Source organism: Chelonia mydas, chromosome 1, assembly GCF_015237465.2.
Source record: "Chelonia mydas isolate rCheMyd1 chromosome 1, rCheMyd1.pri.v2, whole genome shotgun sequence".
In the NCBI taxonomy this organism is placed as follows: domain Eukaryota; kingdom Metazoa; phylum Chordata; order Testudines; family Cheloniidae; genus Chelonia; species Chelonia mydas.
Window position 1 is genome coordinate 128,785,535 of NC_057849.1, and position 21,690 is coordinate 128,807,224.

At 41.7% G+C, this 21,690-nt stretch overlaps 1 long non-coding RNA gene across 1 annotated transcript; it reads left to right on the forward strand.

Annotated features, from left to right (window-relative positions):
* The first annotated feature begins 7,878 nt into the window (after positions 1 to 7,878).
* LOC122462125 lies at positions 7,879 to 20,366 on the forward strand. The gene is made up of 3 exons (XR_006284487.1): positions 7,879 to 8,009; positions 19,949 to 19,954; positions 20,356 to 20,366. It is a non-coding gene; the product is annotated as an uncharacterized LOC122462125 (long non-coding RNA).
* The last annotated feature ends 1,324 nt before the right edge of the window (positions 20,367 to 21,690 follow it).

Sequence of the window (21,690 nt, forward strand, 5' to 3'; positions counted from 1 at the left end):
TACATGCATTTTTACAAGTGTGCAGCAGCATAAGATGAAGAAATTAAAATAATGGCTAAAATGCCACATCTCATTCACAAGGACTCCCCAAAGGCAAAGACAAGCAAAAGGGGTGGGAGGGAAGAGTCAATATTAATTAAAAGTCCCCAGTGTGCTGAGTGTTCCATCTTGGAAACTAAGTAGCATCCTCCATGTCTTTAATTGCATCAAGCAGCAAATTATGTTCTCTTTCAGTAGCTGAGGAAGCAAGAGTTAGATAGGTTGGCATATAGTTTCTCTGTGGGTTTTTTTTAGGCTCATATGCTGTTCTATTTAGAAGAATAAATAATTAGGATACTGTTAGGGTATCCACAGCTTCTGACAAGGGCTACAAATCTGATGCCAAATTCTTATGAAGATGCTTCCAAACTTTATAACTTCTAAATGAAATATTGGCAGATACCTGCTTGACAATTCATCAGCATTGTGGCTTGTAGCCACCAGAAACAGGGGTCACTGACCCTCTGGAAGTACAGGTGTAACATCTAAGGGATTTCAACTACCTACTTGTTTTAGGGAGGTGTTCTGGCCTATGGCTATGTCTACAATACCATGGTAAATCAACCTATGCTACGCAACTCCAGCTATGTGAATAACGTAGCTGGAGTTGATGTACCTTAGGTCAAGTTACCGCGGGGGTCTACACCACAGGGGGTCGATGGAAGAAAATCTCCCATCAACTTACTTACCCTTCTCATCAGTAGAGTACAGGGGTTGACTGGAGAGCAATCTGTAGTCGATTTTGTGGGTCTTTACTAGACCCGCTAAATCAACCGCCGGTGGATTGATCTCAGAGTGTTGATCCCCGCTGTAGTGTAGACCTATCCTAAGAGAAATAAGGTTCAGTTTTAAAGAAAACCTGAAAAATCCTATCTGAACGCTGCAGAGCAGGGTGCCTTTTCCTTCCACCCCTGGCTTTCTTTGTCAGAGTTCCACTGAGTTGCAATGAGCTCAGCAAAAGTGGTGCTCTTGCACTTCCCATCTCTAGGTCAGACACAAAAATGACACTAACATGCTGCATGTAGTGTTCTTCCATCTGTGAGTTCAGGTGTTCTCATACTCTTCCACAACGCTGACCACAATTCAATGGATTATGGCACCAGGGACCACATGTCTTGCCATTCATGATCACAGAGGTCACAGCCGCATGATCTCATAACATTCCTGTGGCTATTACAACATTAAGGAAGTATTATTATTTAGAAATTTGATCATAACAGTCTCTTCTGACCAAACAAGCTAGGAATGTACAGTGCTACCAACTGTTGTGGTTTCCTGGAGAGTCGCATGATTTTGGCCATTGCTGGAGCCATTCTCCTGATGTGAGATGCTCCAGCCTCTTGTGAACTTCAGCCCTGCCTGGGGAAACTCCTCTCTGATTGGTTGCCTCCCCCTTTCTCTACCTCCTGGGGAAGAGCAGCCAATCAGGGCTGCTGCAGGAGGCAAGCATGGAGATAAAAGGAGTTTTTGAGAGGGGGCAGAAAGGAGGGGCAGAGGGAGCAGCTTACACCATTCTCACAGGAAGGGATGAGGGATAGAGGAGAAAGATCCAGGTAGCTCAGGGAAGCTCTGCTTCCTTCTCCCCATTCTCCTGTGAAAAATGGGTCAGCCTGATCTCTGCTCCTCTCCCTCCATCTCCCCCTTCCTGCAGCAGGAGGAGCAGAGGGGTTGGGGCAAGGGCAGAAGTGATGCAGGAACTGAGGGACAGGCAGATGTAGGTAACTGGGGGAAGAATTATTGTGGGGGTTGGGAGAGCATAAGTAACTGCTACCCAGGGGGCACATAATTAATTAATTTGAAGTTTTGGGTTTGTGGAGAAGCTGGAAACTCTGCACCATCAGGTAATGAGTGAGAGCTCTTATAGTAGGGGCAAAAATCACTTTACTTAATACCTTTGGGAGATTTAGAAGCATTAATTGTTGTACATAAAGATTGACTGTGGGCAGGGAGAGGTCAAAAATCAGACAGATTAAAGAACACAATATCCTCTTTTTTAAGCATTATTTTTGGACATCTGACTCCTGATTTTTGAACTTTTGGAGTTGCCAATCCATTCACAAGGCTGCTACACAGATCATTTTTCTGACTTATTGCTTCAAACACCTGACCCCTGTTTGTGTCTTTTCGCTGGCTCCCCTCTCTTTACTACATCAAAATACAAGTCGCTTGTTTCCACTTGTAAGGCCTACATGGCCTATCCCTGCCTACCATGTCTAACACAATATTGTGATGCAGACTCCATCTTAATTCTGCAAATAGTTCCAGTTTTGATTGTTCATTTTTAAATTTTCCCAGCAAGCACCTCCAGGCTTCCTCCCAAACTTCCACTGGCATCTGACAGTGCCAGTCCTGCTGCTCACTATGGTGGCTGAGAGCAGCTCTTGTTTCTCCTCCTACATAGCAGCCATCCCAAAGGAAGTTAGTCATCCTTCTCCTTCTTTCCAGATGCTTTTGCAAATATTAAGACTCTTCTTTGCAATGGGATAAGCTAGCATCAAGTAAACTGCCAGCTATCCTTGGATCACCGTAAGTGCTCTGTAGATTTTCAGTGGTGTCAGACTAATTTTTGAAGCATTGGTTAGAATCACTGTAGTTTATTCTCTAGATTTTCAGATGAGCATGTGAGACATAGGGCTGTGGGCTAAAAAAAATCTATTTTTCTCCCTGGTCTTGCTCCTGAGAGTTCAGAGATGTGGGTGCATAAGAACTGTCATTCTGTGTCTCACCGGCTACCAACATCTGGGTGGGGACTGCCTAATGGTGCAGTCTTGCACTGATGCATAAATCCTGGAACTAGGGGAATGCAGGGTGCTGCAGCAGCCCCTGACTTAACATGGTTTCCATTATATACAGATATATATATTTGTATATGTATCCATTATATACATTTTATAGTTTTGTTCAATGGCTCTCAGCACATCCACTATAAAAATTGTTCCAGCACCATGGACTGATGTCTGCCACTTTTCTTGACAAGTTGTGAACACTTTGTGCCTTGTACAGTGGCACAAAACCCCTAGAATTTGGCCGTTGGGTTTTTAATTACATTTCCTTTTAGTGTAGTAAGAATGTGCATCCCACAGTGTTATTAAAAACCTCTCATGATTTCCTGAACTCTTGTAAAACACAACGTAGCACTGATTCATGGGGACTAATGCTCTTCTTTAGGAAACTGTTACACCATCAATTTCTAGTCAGGTTCTGTGTCCTAATCTGACCCCAGATTTTTACGTTTATAAACATGTTTCAGGCTGCTTCCCTTATTATGAGTAAAATGTTGAGTGCTTGCATGGTGTGACCAATTACTGCCTGTCTTCTCAAGCCACAGCTATACTAAGAAGAACCCTAAAGGGTGGCTGTCTTTTGTCTACAACATAACGTGAGAAAAAATATTTAGAGCATTTCTCTGGATAAGTCATTATCTTGAATAAAGTTTGTGTAATACCAATGCACTGTGACTCATGTAATTCAGATCTAAAGCTAGTATGCTGTTTGAAAATGCACCCGCTGCTGAGATGATTCCTAAACAGGGAGGCAGAGTAGTGATTATTAGATAGGGCAAGACATGAGCTGAGTTACCTACATGTGTAATAAGGCAATCTCAGTCACCGCAGTCTGCCTGTCAAAAATGAAGCTTTTAATCAATTTAATCACTGTAACACTATATTAGCTCAGCAGCCCGCCACCTCAGCATGTAATAAAGAACATTCTACAACCACTAAATCTGAAAACACTCTTAAAAAAACTCTCTAAAATATAAACAAGGTTTTTAATAGCTTGTGTCAGCAGATCTAGAACAAATCACAGAAATGTAATGAAGAAGAATTTTGTCCCAAAAGGGTTCTACAACACTTGATAGAGAATCTGGCTACACTGCATATTCTTCTAGTGGTGGCAAAGTTTAACCTTGATTTATCTTTTTCTCTTCAAGATTTCACTAATTTTCAGGCCTCATGGAACTACTTATACTAATCTTCATTAGTTTTCCAAAGGTGCTGAAATCATCCATTCCTAATTCCAGTGATGTACATGCATAAGCACTAATACACAATGGGATGCACTAAGACAATACAAAGGGAAGTAAAGAGCTTAAGTCTTAAACCACAGTATTAAAATAAATGTTCATCGGAAATATTACTGTGTATTATCAAATAAGCTGTAAGAAAGTGAAGTCATCGTTTTAGTCTTCCTGTTGCTTTATAATATTTCTAAAAAGGAATTATTCTAATTAACATTTCCCAGGTTTTCAGTTTTACAATGACTCACTGTGAAAATTGTTCCCTTCTATCCCTCCCACACACACACAAAAAGTCATCACATATTGAAACGTGAAAAGAGCAAAAATATTTTGTAAATTTCTGCTCCAGAGATATAAAGCTAAATTGTCACTCTTCACAGTGTGAGGATTTAAGCCATTTTTATACTATCCACGTTTGCATGAAGGCCAGATTTTTAAAATGGGCAAGCAGAATTACATTATTTAAATTTCTGCATAAAAGACCATGACTGCATGTATCAGTCACAATGAAGAGCAACTGCACCTGTATTTCCCCTTAGTGGTTCAGCCAGGGAACCCGTGCTCAGGCTTCCATCTCCCCATAGGTTGCCTCTCTTGGGTGGGGACCCGCATCTCTCTCCCTTCTGACTGAGGTATTCCCAGGCTGTATAGTTCCTTGCCTTCACTGTGTAGTTCTCAACAATGACAGTCTGCCTAAACAGGCCTGCTTGCTTTCTCTCCAGAGACTGATAACAGAGTGATTGGTACAGGTAAAAGTTACCACACAGAGTTTTTTCGGTGAGTCTATTTTATTCTTAAGGAAAAAGCACTACAGAGAAAACATATTAAACAATGAAAGAACCTACATGCCTGCTAATAAGCTTACAAGAGTTCTTCTGAACTCTGGCAAGAGCAGCCTTTCAACACCTCACACCAGGGGCTTCCTTCCTTTAGTTCAGAACAAACACACAGTCTTAGGAGGCCTCAGTAGGCCAACTCCTTTCAATTCTCCCCTATGGATTGGGGCCTTCCAGGGACCCAGGGTCCTGTCCATTTGCTGGATCAGAAAGAAGACCTAAGTCATCCTAAACTCAGGCTTCTTATCCAAAAGTCTTTTCCTTTGTCTGTTGGTCTCTGGAGAATCCAGTTTGAACTAGTATATGCATATGTCTCCACAGGGCTTCAAAGGCTGATAATAGAGGGTGTTCATTTGCATCCCTCCTCCCTACCAGAAAAGGTACATACAATGCCACAATAACACATACACAATTTTATTTTATTGTATCCCATTGGTTTAACTTTATTCAATAAAGTTTATCTTAATTCCAGAAGGTTTGTTCAGGATATTACAGGATACTGTCAGCCTGCGACAGCAGCTACTGAATATTGTACCATAGTGTGGTCTGGAAGAACATGCCTGGGGTTGATGTAAAAGATGCAATCCTTCCTTAACTTCTCTATGTGCAGGGGCAAGTATGAGCTCCCCACAGTGCATCTGGCTCACTCTGTGGAACTGTGTAGGGCTGGAAGTGGCCATGACCTCGCCTCCTCCCTACGAGGAGGTACGATTTGTACCCACACGGGCATACAGAGTCCAGGAGCTGTGATTGATCCTTTTACAATGCGAACAAGGGTGCTGCGAAGGCTTTTCACATCAAACCACAGCATAGCACACACACTTAAGAGCCAGTGACAATCAGGCCTGTCATAAATTTAAAAGGAAGGATAACCACCTTTCTGTATACGGAACCATAAAATCCCTCCTGGACAGAGTCAAAACCCTTTCACCTGTAAAGGGTTAAGAAGCTAAGATAACCTCGCTGTCACCTGACCAAAATGACCAATGTGGAGACAAGTTACTTTCAAAGCTGGAGGGGGGAGGAACAAAGGCTCTGTCTGTCTGGGTGATGCTTTTGCTGGGAACAGATCAGGAATCCTCTTGAGAACTCCTATAAAAAGTTAGTAAGCAATCTAGCTAGACATGTGTTAGATTTCCTTTTGTTTAAATGGCTGATAAAAATAAGTTGTGCTGAATGGAATGTATATTCCTGTTTTTGTGTCTTTTTGTAACTTAAGGTTTTGCCTAGAGGGATTCTCTATGTTTTGAATCTGATTACCCTGTAAGGTATTTACCATCCTGATTTTACAGAGGTGATTATTTTACTTTTCCTTTAATTAAAATTCTTCTTTTAAGATCCTGATTGCTTTTTCATTGTTCTTAAGATCCAAGGGTTTGGGTCTGTGTTCACCTATGGAAATCGGTGAGGATTTTTATCAAGCCTTCTCCAGGAAAGCGGGTGTAGGGCTTGGGGGGATATTTTGGGGGGAAGACGTCTCCAAGTGGGCTCTTTCCCTGTTCTTTGTTTAACATGCTTGGTGGTGGCAGCATAGGGTTCAAGGACAAGGCAAAGTTTGTACCTTGTGGAATTTTTTAACCTAACCTGGTAGGAATAAGCTTAGGGGGTCTTTCATGCAGGTCCCCATACCTGTACCCTAGAGTTCAGAGTGGGGAAGGAATGCAGAAAAATCTTTGTATCTTTGTTTTTAAGTTGAAAGAATGAGTTCCTGCATTCCAGAACATGAGACTGTCTGGGCAAAAGGCTGTTAAAGCCAACAGCTTCACTATCACACTTGCCTTTTAAAAGTGTTTCCAAGTGGAAAACAGACAGGACTCTGGAATAGGCTTAAGAGCACACATTGCATATGCCCTAGAATGTTCCTATAGGAAGGACATCAGGAAATTCAAGTTAGTAAATAGGACATTGTTTTCTACTGCCCTGCACCTGGTATCATCATTTATGCCTATGCAAAGAGGGCTAGATCCACAAAGGGAACTTAGATTTAACATAAGCCATCATACTGATGGTGAGCCACCTAAGCTAGCTAGCAGGAAATACCAAGGACATGGATAGGGCCTGCCCCTTGCCCCTCCCAGGAAATTAGATGCCCAACTCTGGATCAGAGTGAGGTACATATCTCTGCTTGGAATTCTCAACCGGGAATCCTCTCCTGGAGTGAAGTGCCTAAGCCAGGTCAATCATTTCTTGCAAAACACAGTGGTGGTGATGTCCTTATACCCAATATCCCAGTGGAGGTGGGAGACCAGGCTTCAAATCCACAATTTGCTAGATTCAGAGCAGAAACGCAAACCCAGGTGGGAGCCTTAGCCACCAAGCTGTGGAGTCTTTCTCATGGTTTCTTTGACTCAATGACTATTTAAGTATTTCATATAAAGTGGAACAGCTCCAACAGGAGGGATTCTCACCAGTGGTTAGGCACTTACTGAGGAGGCAGGAGACTGGAGTTCAATCATAGGTGCTGCCACACCTCCTGGCTTGAACTGGTTTCCATTATACACAGGGTTTACAGTTTGGTTCCATGGCTCTCAGCACCCCCCACTATACAAATTGTTCCAGCACCCTTGGGTTCAATTCAATCAGATACGGAAGGGAGTTGAACCCAGCATACCCACAGGGCCAGCATGTTCTCTAACCATTGGGCTACCCACAATACTTTGTGCAGTTTGGGTGTGCTCTGAAAAAAACTAGCAAATAAAACTCCACAGGCAAGTCAAGTGGGGGAAACCCCTAGTTTGAGGATCCTGCTAGGGCTCAAGCATGAACTAGGTGCCGAGCAGCTCAGCAGTATGTAGACTAAGGCTGCTTTTCACAGCCCAGTGGCATACATTTAGGTTCATAGCAACTTTACTGGTGGAAATTTAGGTGCCTTAGGACAGTGGCTCTCAACATTTCCAGACTACTGTACCTTTTCAGGAGTCTGATTTGTCTTGCGTACCACAAGTTTCACCTCACTTAAAAACTACTTGCTTACAAAATCAGACATAAAAATACAAAAGTATCACAGCACACTATTACTGAAACATTACTTATTTTCTCATTGTTACCATATAGTTATAAAATAAATTTATTGGAATATAAATGTTGTACTTACATTACAGTATGTAGTATATAGTGTCGTATTGTCTGTATGAAATTTTAGTTTGTACTGACTTTGCTAGTGCTTTCTATGTAGCCTGTTGTAAAACTAGGTAAATATCTAGATGAGTTGATGTACCCCTTTGGAAGACCTCTGTGTACCTCCAGGGGTACACATACCCCTGGTTGAGAACCACTGTCTTTGGACTTCATGCACCTACAGGGTTATGTGGCAGCTGAGCATGGGTTTTGAGCTTTTCAAACATAAAGGCAGTTAAAGTGGCAGTTAGATATCTAACGCCCTTTGTGGATCTAACACAGAGAGTATGAAACACTGAGAGGTGCAGTATTTTATTCCCACTTTGAATAGGCGTAAATGACAAGACAAGGTTCAATGCAGTAGAGAATCATGCCCAGAAAATGGAATTTCCCATGCCGGACCCATAGTAAATATACTCACTAAACAAAAACAAGTGTATAAAGACAAGGCAACCAGGCTGTATGTTATATAAAAGGAATTTTTCCAAGGACTGGTCATCTTTTATAAAGATTACTTCATCTACCAAGCTCAGTGAAACTTTGGCTTATTAGCCATTTAATATCTGCTGTGCAAATTGATAACCTGCTGGGAGCAAATATAACTCATGCACCCAGGTTTACAAACTATGCTATTTTGGTGTTCACTGAATTGATGCCGTTTGCTCATTTGCAATAAATCCTTGCTGTCCTTTGATCTTTGAAAGTTCAGGACTTTCACACATAACCATCATTATACTTGGATAAATGCTTCTAAAAAGCATTCACAAACACTGTTCAAATAAACAACATGAATTTGCTTCAGCAGTATCTGTGACCCTTTTTATTCATTTTCTGTGATGATAGATGTAATTAAGTTGTTTGCTTTCTTTTGTTTAGAAGAATATTAGTGGAATGCAAAATTCTCATGAATACTGATGAGTCTGCACGAAGATTCATGCTGGAACTGTTTGTGTGGCCATCTTGTGGTGTGCTTGATTTCCCTCCTCTTCTTCAGAAAAATTCCAGTCATCCAATGAGGGAGTTGAACTTATATATACACTATCATACTCCAGTCACACATTATGAATAACAAACAAGGTATCACAGAGGAAGTAGATCATGTATAGCCTGAACTACTGTCATATAAAATCTAGACTGGATCTAGGCTGTTCTCAGTGGTAGCTGATGACAAAACAAGGAGTAATGGTCTCAACTTTTTCACTAGGAGGGTGGTGAAACACTGGAATGCGTTACCTAGGGAGGTGGTGGAATCTCCTTCCTTAGATATTTTTAAGGTCAGGCTTGACAAAGCCCTGGCTGGGATGATTTAGTTGGGGATTGGTCCTGCTTTGAGCAGGGGGTTGGACTAGATGACCTCCTGAGTCCCTTCCAACCCTGATATTCTATGATTCTATGATAAAATACTTGTTAAAACCATTTTGAATAATGAACAAATACTTAGAAACCAAAGTCTGCTTGTGAATAATTACCAAATTTAAACAAGAGTGAAATATGTTTAATAAATGATCCCCTATAAATGATTTGCATAGTTCTACTTATCACATTTTATAACTCTGCAATATAAAGTCAAAAATTTTGGTTCTAACAGCCACTTTTACATAACTTGTATGGGAAAAAATCAGGGTTAGCAACATTTTTTTCCATTTAAATGATATATTAACTGGATTTCCATATATGAGGTGTCAGTCAAAATAGATCCCACAGTGTTGAAAATGTTTCTGCTAGGGAATTCTGAAGTTCTAGAGACTGTATCTGTTATAAAATAACCCTACTATATCTATCAATAGACTATTTTTGGACAGTTAATTCAATTCCTATATCAATTTTTCAGGTTTCTTGGCTTACAAAGTCCTTATCTACTGTAACCAATATTCCATAGTCACAAAACTACAATTGTACATCGAAAGGTAAGAACTTAAATTCTGTATTTAAATTATGTTTAAATGAAACAAGGCCATAAAACTTTAAGTTATTATAAATTCGGAAATTCATTGTTAAGCCACTGTTAACAGGTATGGATAATTAGAAACCCCAAACTCTTTGCCCAAAACTCATAATGAACATTTATTTGGTTCTGTAAATGCAATGTATATATGTTTATTACAAACACGGAAAACTACATTAAAGGCACAGTAAGGTTGCAAAGTAGAACATTCAAAAGTTAGAAAATGCTATAATCAGTGTTGTTTGTGAAACCTTAATTCAGCACCCTTGTGAATATGCATTATGTTTTATTAAATGATCACTTACTATTTTTTCCAGGGGACTCTTGCCTCATTCAGTGCTCAGGGTGGAAGGAACAGCTATTCAATATTTTGTTTTCTCTTCATTGTTCAATATGTGGCCTGGGCCTTATTTATATCACATATTTCCAAACCTGCTCTGAAGACAGAATTATTAATATGCTCATGGGCTTTATTTGGTGTCATCACTATTGTACATGAGTGCTTCATTCATTAATACATTTATTTTAACAACACTCCTGTTAAGGTGAGGGGGGTAGCATTATTTCCATTTTACAGGCAAGGAACCAAGCCATATAAATCAAGGTCAAAAGTGTCCACTAATTTAGTTGCCCAATTTGAGACATCTATTACCTGATTTTTCAGAGTACTTAGCATTTTACAGCGCTTTTATGTTCAAAGCACAGTTCCCATTGACCTCAGTTGTAGCTCTGAGAGCTCAGCACTTCTGCAGACCAGACCCCAGAGTCTCAATTAGAGCACCCAGATAATGAGGAAGTTACAGTTAGTGACCTGCTCTGGAAAATTTTAAGTATCTTCCCAGCGTCGCACAGAAACTTTGTGGGAGAGGTAGGTAGAATCCAGCATTCAACTGCCTTTAGACCCTCCTTTCTCTTCCTGAAATCTCCTGCTTCCTTGTACATGCCAATTTCTTCAACAAATGAGGATGGGGTTCTGCAACACCCTGTTTTGCAGCACAATGCTGTTTTCTCCCTAGAGTTTCATCTAATCCTTTTTAAGGAGTGAGAAACATTAAATAAATATTTCTATTAAATTAAACAAAGCATAGTCTACTCTAGTGGTTTCAAGAGATGACTGGGAGAGGACCCATTCAATCATTTCCTGTTGATTTGCTCTGTGTCATTGGGAAGTCACTCAGCCTAAAATTTTCAAACTCATTTTCAAACTTTTTTTTTAGAATCTAAAATCTAAAGGTTTATTCATAAAAGGAAATGGATATAGATGAGGGCTAGAATTGGTTAAATGGAATCAAGTACATACAGTAATGGCAAAGTTCTTGGTTCAGGCTTGTAGCACTGATGGAAATGGTAGGCACATAAATAAGTCATCTGATCTTTAGAGGTGCTAATCAGCCACAGCACCCATTGAAGTCAATGGGATCTGTGGTTTCTCAGCACTTGTGAAAATCAGGCCCTTTGTCTTTAATTTCTCCATGTCTCAGTTTCATTTATCAAATGAAGATAATTTACCTAATCTACAGGGACACAGTGAAGAATTAAGCTTATAACACTCTTCCATATCTTCAGATGGAAGGTATTCTAGAAGTACAGAGTATTAATATTAAAAATTAAAACTAATACATACTGAAAGATGCTGAAGATTTCTAAGAGCCTTTGTGAACAAGATATAATTTATATTAAAAACAACATTCCCCTGATAACAAATCTCATACTGAAATAGCTCTTAAATATATTATCTCCTATTTTAAACTTTATTTTTAAATACAATATTTACCAACCAACCTATCTCCTAGGGCAGGCAGGAAGAATATTGGCCACATACACACGTTTCTTGTTTTCTTAACATGTCCCACTAAGTTTAAAGCTTGTGTGACCATCAATTTGCCTGTCAATCATACACAATTGTGTTGATGAGAACAAAAGAGCAATAGGATGAAACTATAAATATTTTCACTTGTTACTTCAGCTGGAGCCTGAACTCAGAACTCCAGAGGCGTGGAAGTGTATCCTGTATTTTACCAGTTTAGAGAATTGTTAGGCCATTCAGAAAGTTGCTGGAGTTGTGTTTTGATTGTCAGGGACATCTTCTCATGTAATTATAAACACAATGATAGTAGGTGAAAGACAGAATGAAGTAGCAAGTTTGGATACATACATCCTGGCTTCCAAGCTTTATTACTCTACTTTTTTAAAAATCTTTATGCTACCAAGTTTAAGTGACAGAATCATTTATACACATTTAGTACTCTTAAGATTCACTGCTGTTTGTGCAAGATGCAAGACTGGCAGCCCTCGTGACTGAAGTCTAATAATTCAACAGGTAAACAATGAGCAGTAGCAGAAGCAGTATGCTCCACACTACCCCATCAATATGGCTTTACCCCAACATACAGGGACACAGCTACCAGGAACTAGCCTGAGATCACCAACTCATAAATTGTTACCATCAGATGACAACTGCTTTCAGTCTTTCCCAAATAGATCCAGCTTCAAACTGCTGACTTAGGTTTTTCCACTGACTTCAATAGGGTTTGGATCAGTCCCTTTTGTGATTCTCACATTACCATTCTCCTGAGTCCCCCAACAGCACCATGTATTAATTCACTCTATAAGGAGGAAGTCTGGCAATGAATGTTCAAATTCTAGTGTTACTGGGCATTAATTCTCTAGAAATGCCCAATACAGCCAAATATGATGTGACCTATTTGTCAGGGACATCATTATGCACACAAATCTGAAAGACAAATATTGAAGTTAAACAACTAAATAGTATTATTTTAAAAGTCTCAGCCCATCAGGTCTTCCCAGCCATTCATTAATCCACTTAAAATTAACCTGATCCCTATCGTTTCAATCCTCCATATGTACGGTAAGGGTGAGATCATTAATTATTATACAAGGAAAGGCAAACAAAGTTCTTTTTGTTCCAAAGCAAGTTTATTGGCACAGCTTTTGTTGTCCTGCAGGGAACTGGTGTTCCTCCAACTCCTTAATATTTTACAGAAAGATCCATATGAGCCTAAAATGTTCCTGATACATTGTTCAGACTTGGGGTTTGTTCATTGCCAATGAAATTCGAAATCATCCCACTGCTGAAGTGTTGAAATGAGTTTGACAAAGCTGTATGCTGCTTTCTGATTTGAATGGAATAGCCTCATATCCACTGTAAAACTACAAGTTTTCAGCACATTTATTTTATAACTGAACCAAGACTTTGTTTTCACAAGTTAATTTTTTTTTACAGTATGATCTGTCAAAGTGGTTCCTTGGTAAATAGCTTTGATGAACATGCCAGCTCTGTATTTCTCAATGTATTGCGTGGCAGGGAAAAAGAAAAAAGAACAGGCCTAGACTTTACTGCATATTTTTACTGCTGAAATTGCAAATTATTTGACTGAACCGTGTCAGGAGCCAGAATTCTGCCTCATAATATGCAATGCAAAGAAAACCACAGTTCTGATTTTATGACAGATATATGCTAATTTCAGCTTCACACACATTCATTTAGTAAAAGTCCTGCAGCATGTGTATACTTGATCTAATTTTTTAAAGGTTTCTGCTCTCATTGAAGTCTACAGGAATTTTGGCATTGATTGCATTAGGAGGAGGGCAAGGCCCAAACTCTACTGAAGATGGGATGAACTGGCCTGGTGAATTTGGGGTAGTCCAAAGCTTTTTAAAAAATACTGTATTCCCCAGACATAGGCCAATGTGAAATCATTGTGAACCCAAGTGATTTTACCCTTTGGAATCATTTCCATAGATAATCTATATGATTTCCTCTGGGGCATCCAGGAAAGATGATGAAGAAATATAAAAAGTACCTCTTTATATGTGAAGCCATTACTGGAGTAAATTTGTGATGAACTTTATCAAACTCCTCCATTATTGTCAAGTTTTCTAATGTCATTTCTTCTGTAATGGAGATTAAATAAACACCAATCCCTTAAACTGTAGCACAGTGATACTCAGACTGAGGGTCGAGAGCCACAAGTGGCTCTTTAATATATCTTCTGTAGCTTTTTGCAGCATATGATATTAAAATACTGTGTGATTTAATTATTAACCAGTCTTATGGATATCAAAAGGGAGATTGGACTGTGTAGCCAAGGGCAGGATGTGGCCCTAAGATTAGTGTCATCTTGATCTTCCAACATCTCTAAACCAGAAATGGGCTCAGTTTTCCAGGGCACCTAAGTAGAATTTAAGCATAATGGGGAGTGGGGGGCCAACAAACCTAATATGGCAGTACCACCCAGTCTTAGAAGAAGATAAAGCTGTAAGGGGGCAGCCTTACTCTGCCACATCTTCTGCCCACTTCTGTCCTTCACTGACTTGCCCCTTGTCCTCCCCACCTCATCCCACCCTCTGCAAGGCCTCTCCCCCCACCAGCAAGCCACCAAGCACAGCTCTTTGCATAAGAGGCAAATCTTTCACCAGCTCTACACCAGTGGTGATTCCAACACATACACCCCCTACACAGGGGTAATCTCTGACTAGTTTAAATTCTCTTTGCACTGTGAAGGCAAAGTGTACTTAGCAAATTGGTGAATTCAGTTCAACATCTTTTCTATGGTAGAATGGTGAGCATTGCACACACCACTTCAAATCAGGTCTAATCAATGCATCATATTAGACAAATAATACATACTCTGTTTGTATGTATTTATCCTTTGGTTAATGCAACTTTAACCATTTATTTCTATTTTTTAACAGACGCTCTGGCCACATGCTAGACTTAAGAAGTTCATTCCTCTTTTATTTATGCCAGTGGAAGTCAGGAGTAACTCTATTGAACTCAATGCAGTTACACTGATGTAAAACAGGTGTGAGAGAAAACACAGCCCCAGAATTTCAATAGTTCTGACCAGAAGCTTAGATCTTCCTTCAGCTTAGTACTCTTAAAGCAAGATGTGAAGGCCAAATCCTGCTCCCTGTGCAATGACTAAACAAACCAGCTGAATGCAGGAGAATGCAGACCTGAGGGGAGGGAAGGAATCCTCAGGACTAGAATAATCTCTACAATGCTACAACTCCTTGGTACATTAGTTGGGCTGGTCTATCACAATTCAGCCAGACAGCTCTGATCAACCACAAAACTACCTGATTTCTGGGGTGATCCTGAGCCTCGAATATTCCTCTTTAAAATGTAGCCAAAATACATAAAAACTTGTCTGCAGAGATACCACATTGGACCTGTAATTATAAATATGTTGTACTAATCAAAAGTTGCTGGCATATAGGATATATAATCTGCACACCGTATCTCTGAAGGGTCATTCATATGTGTTCTTGTACATTGAGCATGAAGCAACAGCTATTTAGGGTTGTTTGAAACTATACATTTCAAAGAAGTTAGACTGGACGGACGAGCCGTTAGCTTGCATTAGCTAAAACAAATTGTGTATGTTCCTTTAAAGTCCAGTGAAATTCTAGACATATTACAAAAATACAAACAAAGCTTGCTTTTATCTGGAGTCTAGATCTCTCACACCTAACTGAAGCCTTTCAAAGCTCAAAGCACAGATTAGTGAGCTAATTGACCATATGGTAGAATTATAAAGGCTCTTTCTCAACCACTTCTATCATTACGTTTTCTTCTTTTTTAGTGTCAGTTACATCAGCCTCAGGCATAGATACTAATCCATATATTATATATTGATTGAAGGGATTTTGTTGTGGATCAAGGGTCCTATTAGTTAATAAGTTAATAAGTTAATGAAGGTCAAATGAGCACACTTTGAGCGTAAAAATCTTAGGGGGTGGGGGAGGAATTGATTTGTTTTAGTGACCTTTGTGTACAATAAGACCCAAAAGCTCATCAGAAACTCCCAGTAATGATAAAAGTGCACTTTAGCTGCACTACACTAATATCACTATGAGTTTGAACATTAGGAATCTTAATATTGATTTTTCTATTGCTAAATAGATAAATGTATACAATTAAAAAACTTATTCCAGTTTAAAGGTATTACTGGTTTAAATTACATTATCTATAGTTAAAATGGGGAATACCACTAGAATCAGCAATATCTCTAGAACCAGAATGAACATTTTAAGTGTGGTCATTGTACTTTATTATTACTATTACATTAATTAGAATATTAAAAACACACGACAACCCATGCCAGAAGAAAGGAAATCCCATTCTAACAAGCCATGTGAAAGACATCAGGAAGATTTATGAGTTATGAAAACCCCCGGTTAGAAGAGAAGTATGTCACTTCTATAAAATATCATTATCCAGGTAGCCAGTCCACTTGGAAAGTAAATCCTCTTTGATGAGTCTAGTAGAAAGAGGGTCGAAGACATAAGGCCTTGTATTAAAAGGCTGGTATGAGGCCTGTGGCCTGGGCTAAAGTAGGGGTTAAAGCTTTGCTGCTATAAAGTAAAGCTAAGCTGTGAGCAACAGGCAGGCCCTGTTCACAGAATCTGACAAAAACAGGGCTAATATTGCAAAAACACATATTCCTAAGTAGTGCTAGGTACAAAAATATACACGCAAACACATTCCAGAAGGGTGGTACCAGAACACCCGGATACGAGCATATTCCCCAAAGATAACAAAAATACACTGACCCATCCTAAAAAATAAGGTCAGGATGACAGTATGTAACTTGTTTATATTAGGGTACAAAAATGTATCTCAGAGGGTATAACTTTGGCCGGCCTAGGGGCCAGTGGAAAGTCCCACCACTGACTGAACTGCATGGCATACATATCTTATGCCATTATCATGGACATACATGCTTTAGGGTATGGCTGCACTACAAAATTAGGTCGAATTTATAGAAGTCGATTTTTTAGAAATCAATTTTATACAGTCGATTGTGTGTGTCCCCACTTAAGACCATTAAGACCATTAAGTCAGTGAAGTGCGTCCACAGTACCGAGGCTAGTGTTGACTTCCAGAGCATTGCACTGTGGGTAGCTATCCCACAGTTCCCGCAGTCTCCGCCGCCCTTTGGAACTCTGGGTTGCGATCCAAATGCCTGATGGGGCAAAAACATTGTCGCGGGTGGTTCTGGGTACATGTTGTCAGCCCCCCCTCCTCCTCCCTCCCTCCATTTTGCACATTCAGCTCACTGTCACCGTACGTCTCCTGGGTGCTGGCAGGCGCGGTACTGCATTGCTACACAGCAGCAGCTCATTGCCTTGTGGCAGCAGACAGTGCAGTATGACTGGTAGCCATCCTCGTCGTCTTCTGGGTGCTCTTGGCCGACCTCAGTGAGAAAGGTCAGGGGCACCTGGGCAGACATGGGTGCTCCTGGCAGACCGCAGTGAGGTCTGTCAGGGGCGCCTGGACATAAATGGGAGTGACTCCAGGTCATTCTCTTCTTAAGTTTCATCTCATGGAGATTCAGTCCGCCTGGAAACGACGACGGCTAGCAGTCGTACTGCACCATCTGCTGCCAGCCTACCCCTTGCTCCCCTCTCCCTCCCTCCATGAAAGCAATGGCCGACAATAGTTTTGCACCTTTTTCCGTGCGGGCACCATATTGTTGTCAGCATTGTCATCCACCCACCGCTTCCACTGCCACTCTGCTCTCCTGTTGAACTGCAGAAGCCATACCACAGCAAGCATGGAGCCCACTCAGATCACCGCGGCAGTTATGAGCATTGTAAACACCACACGTGTTATCCAGCAGTATATGCTGCACTAGAACCTGCAAAAGCAGGCGAGGAGGCAACGGCAGCGCAGTAACAAGAGGGATGAGGACATGGGCACAGACTTTTCTCAAAGTATGGGCCCTGGCAATTTGGACATCATGGTGGTAAATGACATGGAACGCTGATTCTGGGCTGAGGAAACAAGCACAGACTGGTGGGACCGCATAGTGTTGCAGGTCTGGGATGATTTCCAGTGGCTGCGAAACTTTCACATGCGTAAGGGCACTTTCATGGAAACTTTGTGACTTGCTTTCCCCTTCCCTGAAGCGCCAGAATACCAAGATGAGAGCAGCCCTCACAGTTCACAAGCGAGTGGCTATAGCCCTGTGGAAGCTTGCAACACCAGACAGCTACCAGTCAGTCAGGAATCAATTTGGAATGGGCAAATCTACTGTGCGGGCTGCTGTGATCCAAGTAGCCAACGCAATCACTGAGCTGCTGCTATCAAGGGTAGTGAGTCTGGGAAATGTGCAGGTCATAGTGGATTGCTTTGCTGCAATGGAATTCCCTAACTGTGGAGGGGCCATAGACAGAACCCATATCCCTATCTTGGCACTGGACCACCAAGGCAGTGAGATCATAAACCGAAAGGGGTACTTTTCAGTGGTTCTGAAAGCACTGGTGGATCACAAAGGACATTTCACCAACATCAACGTGGGATGTCCAGGAAAGGTACATGACGCTCACATCTTCAGGAACTCTGGTCTGTTTCAACAGCTGCAGCAAGGGACTTTCTTCCCAGACCAGAAAATAACCGTTGTGGATGTTGAAATGCCTATAGTTACCCTTGGCGACCCAGCCTCCCATTTGAAACAACAATGATTTTATTGCCTCTGCAAGCAGTGATCGAAGGAGGGAGGGGAGAGCAGTTGGCTTACAGGGAAGTAGAGTGAACCAAGGGGGCGGGTTTTCATCAAGGAGAAACAAACAGAACTGTCACACAATAGCCTGGCCAGTCATGAAACTGGTTTTCAGAGCTTCTCTGATGCACACCGCACCCTCCTGTACTCTTCTAACCACCCTGGTGTCTGGCTGCACGTAATCAGCAGCCAGGTGATTTGCCTCAACCTCCCACCCCACCATAAATGTCTCCCCCTTACTCACAGATATTCTGGAGTGCAGAGCAAGCAGTAATAGCAATGGGAATATTGTTTTCGCTGAGGTCTAACCGAGTCAGTAAACTGCGCCAGCGCCCCTTTGAACATCCAAATGCACATTCTACCACCATTCTGCATGTGCTCAGCCTATAGTTGAACAGATCCTGACTACAGTCCAGGCTGCCTGTGTATGGCTTCATGCACTATCTTCAACCTCCTCCTCCTCCTCATCCCCTCATCCCCAAAATGCGCATCCCTGTTGCATGATAATCCACTGACTGAGTCAAAGCACAGGGGTGGGGTAGTGGTGGGTGCACCCCCTAGAATGGCATGCAGCTCATCATAGAAGTGGCATGTCTGAGGCTCTGACCCCGAGCGGCTGTTTGCCTCTCTTGTTTTTTGGTAGGCTTGCCTGAGCTCCTTAAGTTTCACGCGGCACTGCTGTGGGTCCCTGTTATAGCCTCTGTCCTTCATGCCCTTGGAGATTTTTTCAAATGTTTGGGCATTTTGTCTTTTGGAACAGAGTTCTGATAGCACGGATTCATCTCCCCATGCAGTGATCAGATCCCATACCTCCTGTTCGGTCCATGCTGGAGCTCTTTTGCGATTCTGGGACTCCATCATGGTCACCTCTGCTGATGAGATCTGCACTCACCTGCAGCTTGCCACGTTGGCCAAACAGGAAATGAGATTCAAAAGTTCGCGGGCCTTTTCCTGTGTACCTGGTCAGTGCATCTGAGTTGAGAGCGCTGTCCAGAGCGGTCACCGTGGAGTACTCTGGGATAGCTCCTGAAGGCCAATACCGTCGAATTGCAACCACACTACCCCACACAACCCAAAATGTGACCAGGCAAGGTCGATTTCTGCGCTAATCCCCTCGTCAGGGGAGGAGTACAGAAATCAATTTTAAGAGCCCTTTAAGTAAAAAACAATGGCTTCGTCAAGTGGACAAGTGCAGGGTTAAATCGATCTAACGCTGCTAAATTCGACCTAAACTCGTAGTGTAGACCAGGGCTCAGTATCCTCGTAAAGTCTGTAAGGTGCTATTACTGTGCTTCATAGACAATAAACCTGGCTGGCTGCCTTCGTACCTTAATGGATCTTGTGGTCATTGGGCAGTTCGTTCAAGGTCTGCTGTGCCAACTGTTTTTGCGGAGCTGGGACAGCACACAGGGAGAATGCACACACACAGCCAAACATCTTACCACAATGGGGTACAAAGCAGGCAGTAGTAGAGAGAAAATAATCAGACTTGATCTTCAACTGGTCCAAATCAGTGTTGAGGCATTGCCTTTGATGGAGCTACTTCACTTTGTGAAAACTGAGAATCCAGTCTTCCGACTTCATGGCAGCATGGAAGACAAGAGTGAGTGAGAGTCATCAGGGAGTCTCTGCACAGAATCATAGAGGTGTAGGACTGGAATGGGTCATAGAATCATAGAATCCTAGAATATCAGGGTTGAAAGGGACCTCAGGAGCTTATCTAGTCCAACACCCTGCTCAAAGCAGGACCAATCCCCAACTAAATCATCCCAGCCAGGGCTTTGTCAAGCCTGACCTTAAAAACTTCTAAGGAAGGAGATTCTACCAAGTCCCTAGGTAACGCATTCCAGTGTTTCACCATCCTCCTAGTAAAAAAGTTTTTCCTAACATCCAACCTAAACCTCCCCCACTGCAACTTGAGACCATTACTCCTTGGCTTGTCATCTTCTACCACTGAGAATAGTCTAGATCTATCCTCTTTGGATCCACCTTTCAGGTAGTTAAAAGCAGCTATCAAATCCCCCCTCATTCTTCTCTTCCGTAGACTGAACAATCCCAGTTCCCTCAGCCTCTCCTCATAAGTCATGTGTTCCAGACCCCTAATCATTTTTGTTGCCCTTCGTTGGACTCTCTCCAATTTTTCCACATCCTTCTTGTAGTGTGGGGCCCAAAACTGGACACAGTACTCCAGATGAGGCCTCACCAATGTCGAATAGAGGGGAACGATCACGTCCCTCGATCTGCTGGCTATGCCCCTACTTATACATCCCAAAATGCCATTGGCCTTCTTGGCAACAAGGGCACACTGTTGACTCATATCCAGCTTCTCGTCCACTGTCACCCCTAGGTCCTTTTCCGCAGAACTGCTGCCTAGCCATTCGGTCCCTAGTCTGTAGCGGTGCATTGGATTCTTCCGTCCTAAGTGCAGGACCCTGCACTTATCCTTGTTGAACCTCATCAGATTTCTTTTGGCCCAATCCTCCAATTTGTCTAGGTCCCTCTGTATGCTATCCCTACCTGCCACCGTATCTACCACTCCTCCTAGTTTAGTATCATCCACAAATTTGCTGAGAGTGCAATCCACACCATCCTCCAGATCATTTATGAGTATATTGAACAAAACCGGCCCCAGGACCGACCCTTGGGGCACTCCACTTGATACCGGCTGCCATCTAGACATGGAGCCATTGATCACTACCCGTTGAGCCTGACAATCTAGCCAACTTTCTACCCACCTTATAGTGCATTCATCCAGCCCATACTTCTGGTCAATAAGTCATCTCATCCAGTCCCCTTCACTCAAAACAGGACTAAGTAATAACTAGACCATTCCTGACAGGTGTTTGTCTAACCTGTTCTTAAAAACCACCAATGACAGAAATCCTCCCTGGGCAATTTTTTCCAGTGTTTAACTATCCTGACAGTTAGGAAGTTTTTCCTAATGTCCAACCTAAACCTCCCTTGCTGCAATTTAAGGCCATTGCTTCTTGTCCTATCCTCAGAGGTTAAGGAGAACAATTTTTCACCCTCCTCCTTTTATATATTTGAAAACTGTTATCATGTCCCCCACAGTCTTCTAAACCAAGACTAAACAAACCCAATTTTTCCAATCTTTCCTCACAAATCATGTTTCCTAGACCTTTAATTATTTTTGTTGCTTTTCTCTGGACTTTCTCCAGTATTTCCACATCTTTCTTGAAATGT